General features: G+C 45.3%; 1 protein-coding gene across 2 annotated transcripts in view; it reads right to left on the reverse strand.

Moving 5' to 3' along the window:
* Positions 1 to 8,330, reverse strand: part of LOC147451432 (uncharacterized) — a 59,202-nt gene that overhangs the window by 28,858 nt on the left and 22,014 nt on the right. The gene's annotated exons all lie outside the window — the stretch shown is intronic.

Raw genomic sequence — 8,330 nt, forward strand, 5'->3', positions numbered from 1 at the left:
AAGCACTTCAAATAACAATTGAACTGAGAGAGAGAGAGAGAGAGAGAGAGAAAATACGCGACACGAAGTGGTGGAATTCCACCCCAGAGAGAGTTGGCCCCAAACCTTGGCGCCTCTTTCGGTATTTCTTTATATTGCATCAACACAGTACCAGCCGGTACTCCAGACTCTGCACCTTCTCTAGAAGCATGCCAGAGAATGAGCCCTAACGTCATATTTAAAGGCCCTTGGCCTAAAAAGCAATTACAGTGAAAAGCCTTCAAAACTCAAGGCTCCTGGTCCAAAAAGCAATGCCAAAAGCTACCAGCTTTTCGTAAATCGCGCTGGTGTCCGTACAGCAAGCCACGTGTCAACTCGCCACCTCAAAAAATCAGGGTTAGGGTTAGGGTTAGGGTTTTTTATTTTAGGGTTAGGGTTTTGAGCAAAATTAGGGTTTTTGATTTTAGGGTTTCAACAGAATTAGGGTTTCTGATTTTAGGGTTAGGGTTTCAACAGAATTAGGGTTTTTGATTTTAGGGTTAGGGTTTCGGGCAGAAATAGGGTTTTTGATTTTAGAGTTAGGGTTGCAACAGATATAGGGTTTCGACAAGTCAGCAGTTTGTTACATCTCCCCTTCTTGAAAGAGAGTAATCGTCCGCGATTACAGCATATCTGCAAAACAACTCATGTTAGCTCAAAATTTTTCGAGGGTCATTCCGAGGGACATTCAGAGGGACAATCGGTTTGCTCTTTTTATTAAGGAGTTAGCTTCTCCTTTCTGCTCTTTTGATCAAGGAGTTAGCTTCTCCTTTCGGCTGTTTTGATCAAGGAGTTAGCTTCTCCTTTCGTCCAGATCGGAACTCTTGATATTCCGGCGTAGTAAAATTAGCCATCACACCCAGATCGTATTGATCTTCCACGGATGTCTTGATGCACTTAAATTACATACCCTGGCAATCTCATCCAATTAGGAATATTCAGTAGTTGGCACATCACAATGCAACACAAATGCTTACATATGCATGTTACAAGACACAACAAACAGCGTCGCTAAGCACTCCCTCCAAACAAACAGTCTGTGGTATGAAGCTACTCAACGACTACCTCATCACTCCCCCCGCAAATAACCTAAAAAGGTCCGGGCCATGAGCTCAGAGGACTGTACAACCAAACGCTCCCCAAACCGTAGTCTGCGTCGCTTGGAGGTTCAAGCATACAACCAAACGCTCCCCACGCATCGGCCTGCGTCGTTCCGAGGTTCAAACAATACCAAAACAGTATTTCTCACTCCTCCACCCGGGAGTAAAATCGCCAATCATTGAAACCAATATCAAACCAGAGTCCAACAATTCAAATCGACAACAAAACAGGTTCAAAACATATACCATCCATTTCAAACAAATTCCAAACAAGATCACCAAACAAGATCAAACAGAACTCAAACTTAAAAAGCAATCTCGACATCAGCCGAGCTCGAAAAGTCGACTAAATTTCCATCTTGAAACCTGCACCAAAAATTAGGGTTAGGTTCCTTCCATGAGGTCGTAGCTGAGCACAGCATGGTCCATCAGCTCTTGGACAAACAGTGTTGCTTTGGCGGCGATGGTATTCCCAAGATAGCAATCGCACTGGACCTCCAAGGTTATCTGATCGTGAAGAGACATCTACTGAGAGATGTCGAGAAATTTCAAGATATAATCTGCTAGGGTTTCCATGGCAAGCATCCAGAAGTTGCACTCCGAAGGAAGATGTTAGAAACCATATAACTTCGCACAAAATTTTTCTTGAAAGCTTGCCAAGTCTTTGAGTATGCTACTTGGTAGCTATCAACATCTGCATGGCACTACCTCTGAGAAAAACAGTGACTCGAAACAAATCTTGGATCCTTCTTTTGCAAGTGATCTTAATGGCTTATGCCCTGTAAGACATGAGCGGTGAAGATGGGAGCGCGCTCGATGCGCGATGAAGTAAGGGTGGGGGTGGCTAATAAGTCCGGGTTGGAGGGCGAAAATCTCTCCAATAAAATTTCATCAATAGCTCTGTCTGCTCTTTTGTAGGACCGGTATGCTTTCAAAAAAGCACACGCCTGATGCTCTGATACCACTATCACAAGGCGAGCACCACGTGCCAATAGAAAAGAACAAACTGAACAACTTTAAGCACTTCAAATAACAATTGAACTGAGAGGAGAGAGAACACGCGACACAGAGTGGCGGAATCCACCCTAGAGAGTATTGGCCCCAAACCTTGGCGCCTCTTTCGGTATTTCTTTATATTGCATCAAGACAGTACAAGCCGGTACTGCAAACTCTGCACCTTCTCTAGGAAGCATGCCAGAGAATGAGCCCTAACGTCATATTTATAGGCCCTTGGCCTAAAAAGCAATTACAGTGAAAAGCCTTCAAAACTCAAAAGCTCCTGGTCCAAAAAGCAATGCCAAAAGCTGCCAGCTTTTTGTAAATCGCACTGGTGTTCGTACAACAAACCACGTGTCAGCTCGCCACATCAGCAAATCAGGGTTAGGGTTAGGGTTAGCGTTTCTGATTTAAGGGTTAGGGTTTCGAGCAAAATTAGGGTTTTTGATTTTAGGGTTTCAGCAAAATTAGGGTTTCTGATTTTAGGTTAGGGTTTCGGTCAGAATTAGGGTGTTTGATTTTAGGGTTAGGGTTTCGGGCAGAATTAGGGTTTCTGATTTTAGAGTTAGGGTTTCAACAGATACAGGGTTTCGATAGGTCAGTAGTTTGTTACACTTTCACTCGTCATATTCCTCTCAGACCTGCACATGATTGCTTCTTCTCGATAAATAACTAATAGGCATGAGATTTAGCTCTCCCCCCAAGCTTTTACCCCTCCACTTAAGGCCGTTTTCCCACTTATCATCGACCTGAGGCAAGTTTACCCCAAGCTGCACCCTAGATCAAATTCCCTTGCCCAAAACCATGCCTAATCATGGATCAACTCAACCGCCTCGTTGGATCCTTAAATACATGTTTTTTAGCGTCTTCTTACATTCTCCCATAAGAGCATTGTCCTTCATGATCAGTGAGGGAAAGTGTTTACGAGCAAAATGTTTTGGTTCCCAGGTAGCTCTTAGCATCAATAAGAGGAAGACCCTTCCAAGCTTCTAGTATTATGTAAAACTCTTTTGATTCCTGTACGGTAATAGTACCAACAATTAAATGATCATCTTTGGATATCAAGAGCATTAATTTACTAACATGAAACACTAGATGAACTCGACAATGTGGAGGTAACTCTAATCGATAGGTTTTGGAGATATGTCATCAGGAAAGATGGTGGCATCTTTCTCTGTGTGGCATGGTTGTAAGTACCCTGTCACAAGTTGGTGACGTGGCGTGCCCAACATGAGGAAATGGCCGAGAGGACAAGGGGTTGGAGTTTAAAAACTCTAACCCAAAATAATTGAACCCAAAAGATGTGGTCGAGAGGCCTAAGGGGTTAGGGTTTAAAAACCTAACCCCCTACCAGCTTGAAGAGCACCAAGGGTTCGCTGCCCACCCTGCGCACCCTTATCGCCATCGCTACCCCAGACCTTGCAGAGGGGAGGTGCGAGATCTCCTCCAGGCCCGCCTTTTAGCAAAGGTGGGCAAGATCATCGACGTTCAGCTTCTCGGGCGTGGCTACTACCAGATAGAGTTTTGAGTCTTCTGAGATTGCGTCCAAGGTCATTGCGATGAGACCTCTGGCCATCCGAGCAGCTAGAGCTCACTTTCGGCAATGGCGCCATGGATTTGATCCGGCTACCGATGTTCTCGTTAAAGAGGCAAACCTTCCCATCTGAGTCTGCTTCCCAAACCTGAGGAGAGAGTACCTCCCGCTCCTTTCCAGAATTGATTAAGAGATTGGGACTGTACTGGAGACACCTCGCACGGCAGCTTCTGTAGCTGCCAAGGCAGCTGGCATACCTACAGGACGCGTTCTGGTTCGTGACACCCACACCCTCCCGAAAGTCGTTCTACTACCTCGAGTGAGTGCTGGTTGGCTTCGCCAGACTGTGTAGTAGTCCAACCTCCCAAACCAGTGCTTTATTTGTTGACAGATGGTCATCTAGAAAAGGCCTGTCGACAGAGGAGGCACAGACCAGACCCAGACCCAACCTCCTAAGGATGGCCAAACACAGTAGATAGAGACACAGGGAGCTCATGCAGGTTCCTCCTCCAAGCTTGGTGCCCAGGCAGAGGAGGGTTAGCAGCAGGTCCGAGGTCGACGCCGCTAGGGACCACCACGCCAGTTCGGCCCCCCTAGAGGACGTCCTACCCCACGCCAACAGCAATGGGTTCTCACAAGGAACAGTTTCGACCCCTTACAGCAGGTTCAACCTCCACCTCAGCTTCACCACCGATAGCCCCTCCTCCCTCGGGCCTCCGTGCCATCCACTGCCCCGCCTGACTAGGGAGGAGCAAACTTTCTTGTGGACCCCCCTTCTCGTACATACGTCACCCTTTGCTCGACCAAATACATCTGCAAAATCTGGATCTGTGGCGTACTGATCGACCATATCCTCGAAGCTTCTATGATGAATCGCGGAAATAGCCAAGATCAACGGCTTCCGGGACAAAGCATCTGCCACCAAGTTCTTCTGTCCCTGCACATGGACAATCTGGAAGTGAAACTATGACAAGATGTTAGCCCACCGCATCTGATTTTCCGACAGCTACTTCTGTGACAAGAAGTAGCATAAACTCTGATGATCAGTGAAGACCGTAAAATCGGCTCCGAGTATGTAATGTCGCCACTGAGTAGGAGCATGGATAACCGCCAAAAGCTCTTTCTCATATGCTGTGTTGTCAATTCCGGCCTTGAAAACAACCGGCTCTCATACGCAATGACATGGCCTTCTTGCATTAAGACCGCACCCAGACCACGACCTCAAGCATCACAATATACTTCAAATGACTTCTGCATATCCGACAAAGTCAAAACTGGTTCTGTAGTCAATTTCTCTTTCAATGTCAGAAAGGCGGTCACCTTTGTGGGTCCCCACGAGAAAGGGACTCCTTTCTGTGTCAAAATATGCAAAGGGGAACCAACCTCTGCAAACTTTCTAATGAACCGCCGGTAGTAAGAACATAAGCCCAAGAAGCTTCTAACTTCATGGACATTCTTCAAATCGGGCCAATCACGTATAGTCTCAATCTTGGCCAGGTCCATTTGCACTCCTGGTGCTAAGACGATGTGTCCCAAAAAGTGTATCTCTGATAAGAAAAATTCACTCTTCTTTGTATTAATCACCAACTTGTGATCTTGCAATGGCTGAAAGACCTGTAGTAGATGTCGTCTATGTTCTGCCTCATCCTTGGAAAAGACAATAATGTCATCAAAGAAAGTGCCAACAAAAGATCTGTACTCTCTAAAAATCATGTCCATCATTCGGTTAAAGGTCGTTGGAGCATTGGTAAGGCCAAAAGGCATCACCAAAAATTCATATAAATAGAAGGTCGTCCGAAAAGCTGTCTTGTAGACATCTCCCGGCGCGATTCAGATCTGATGATATCCGCTCTTCAAATCGATCCTGCTGAAACAAAAGGATCCCTATAGTCAGTCAAGAATATCATCGATCCTCGGAATCGGAAATCTGCTCGTGATGGTGATTTTATCAAGAGCTCTATAATCAATGTACATTCTGCAAGATCGTCTTTCTTCAAAACCAACAACATCGGAGAGCAGTAAGGTGAAGTATTCGGCTGGATAAGACCCTTTTCTAAGAGGTCTTTCACTTGGTTCATAATTTCTTCATTCTGGGCTCAGCTCACACGATAAGGTGGCCGGTTCGGTGGTGTGCTTCCAGGTATCAGATCAATGGTATGATCTTCAAGACGAGCTAGTGGCAACCCACCCGGCAGGCCCTCAAAAAAGCAATCGGCATGAGTGTGGAGAAAATCTTGGCGTTCTTTATCAAGTTCAGACATATTTGTCCTATGTTAATCATTCAACGCTTTCAAAAAGATCGAGTAAACAAATAGACTGAATGTCACAAGACGGGCACCACGTGCCAATAGAAAAGAATAGACTGAACAACTTTAAGCACTTCAAATAACAATTGAACTGAAAGAGAGAGACCGCGCGCGACACAGAGTGGCGGAATTCCACCCCAGAGAGTATTGGCCCCAAACCTTGGCGCCCCTTTCGGTATTTCTTTATATTGCATCAACATAGTACAAGCCGGAACTCCAGACTCTGCACCTTTTCCAGGAAGCATGCCAGAGAATGAACCTCATATCCAAAAAGCTGTCAGCGTAAATCACGGAATTTATTACAACTGCCATGTTGACATTGTTAGCGCGTTTTGCGAAAATCTGCCACGTCAGCACTGTCAGCGTGAAACGCGAATATCCGTACAGTTCTGCCACATCATCATATCAGCGCAATTTCCAGAAATCCGTACAATCTACCACGTTAGCAGGGTTCATCTTCTGCTACTTCTGCCTCTTCACTTAGGGTTTAGGCCCCTCGGCCATGATCTGCAAGTTGGCTCCATTCTTCAGGACTTTGACACGTCAACAGTTTGTGACATCTCCCCTTCTTGAAAGAGCGTAATTGTCTGTGATTACAACATATCTACAAAACAACTCAAGTTAGCTCAAAAATTTCCGAGGGACATTCAGTTTTCTCTTTTTGTTAAGGAGTTAGCTTCTCCTTTCGGCTCTTTTGATCAAGGAGTTTGCTTCTCCTTTTGGCTCTTTTGTTAAGGAGTTGGCGGCTTCTCCTTTCGTCCAGATCGGAACTCTTGATATTCCGGTGTAGTAAAATTAACCATCACACCCAGACCGCACTAATCTTGCACGGGTGTCTTGATGCACTAAGATTACATACCCAGGCAATCTCATCCAATTAGGAATATTCAGTATTTGGCACACCACAATGCAACACAAATGCTCACATATGCATGTTACAAGACACAACAAACAGCGCCGCTAAGCACTCCCCCGAGACAAACGGTCTATGGTATGAAGCTACTCAACGACTACCTCATCACTCCCCCCGCAAATAACCTATAAAGGTTCAGACCATGAGCTCAGAGGACTATACAACCAAACGCTCCCCACACCGCAATCTGCGTCACTTGGAGGTTCAAGCATACAACCAAACGCTCCCCAAGCATCGGCCTGCATCGTTCGGAGGTTTTCTAGCATACAACGGAACGCTCCCTAGGCATCGGCCTGCATCGTTTCGAGGTTTTCAAACATACAACGAAACGCTCCCCAAGCATCGGCCTGCGTCGTTCCGAGGTTCAAACAATACCAAAACATTATTTCTCACTTCTCCACCTGGGAGTAAAATCACCAATCAATGAAACCAACATTAAAACCAGAATCAAACATTTCAAATCGGCACCAAGATAAGTTCAAAACGAATACCATCCATTTCAAACAAGATCACCAAACAAGTTCTCAAACAGAACTCAAACTTAAAAAGTAATCTCAACATCAGCCGAGCTCGAAAAGTCGAATGACTTTCCATCCTGAAACCTGCACCAAAAATTAGAGTTAGGTTCCTTCCATAAGGTCGTAGCCGAGCACATATCTGCTCGTGAAGAGATATCTACGGAGAGATGTCGAGAAATTTCAAGTTATAATCTGCTAGGGTTTTCATGGCAAGCATTTCAAGATACCCCACTCTGCCAGAAGTTGCACTCCAAAGGAAGATGTCAGAAACCATTTAACTTCGGGCAAATTTTTTCTTGAAAGCTTGCCAAGTCCTTAGAAGTGTGCGGCATGGTAGCTATAGATATTAATATCTGCATGCCACTGCTTTTGATAAAAACAGTGACTCGAAACAAATCTTGGATCCTTCTCTTGCAAGTGATATTTTTGGCTTATGTCCTGTAAAAATGAGCGGTGAAGATGGGAGCGCGCCCGATGCGCGATGAAGTAAGGGTGGGAGTGGCTAATAGGTCCGGTGTCACGTGACACATCCCAACCCTATGTGTCCGTGGACAAGCTACACCACAGCAAGGTTCAGTCAGTTCAATAGTCTAGATTAGCAGTGATCTAGCACTTTTGTGAGTCTATTCGTAGACCGTGCATGCCCAGTCACTTAGCATAGATGCATATCCTCCGGTTGCACACAACATGATCATCGGAATTCCCATCAGAATCCATTAGCATCAGTTAGGGGAATTTTCCAGTGCATTTAGCCTATTTTCCTATTTATTGGGATTTTCACTTATTATTTTTAAGTGACTTTCCTACTAAAGTAGGTAGGGCAATTTTGCTAAGTTAATATATAGGAAAACCAAAGTTAGCACTTTCTGGCAGAAGAGGCAGCAGGAGCACCTTGCTCAACAGGCAACTTCTCAGCAAGACCAACCCCCACGACTACTCTGGCGT

This window comes from Adiantum capillus-veneris, chromosome 9 (genome assembly GCF_014529385.1).
Source record: "Adiantum capillus-veneris isolate H3 chromosome 9, ASM1452938v2, whole genome shotgun sequence".
In the NCBI taxonomy this organism is placed as follows: Eukaryota; Viridiplantae; Streptophyta; class Polypodiopsida; order Polypodiales; family Pteridaceae; genus Adiantum; species Adiantum capillus-veneris.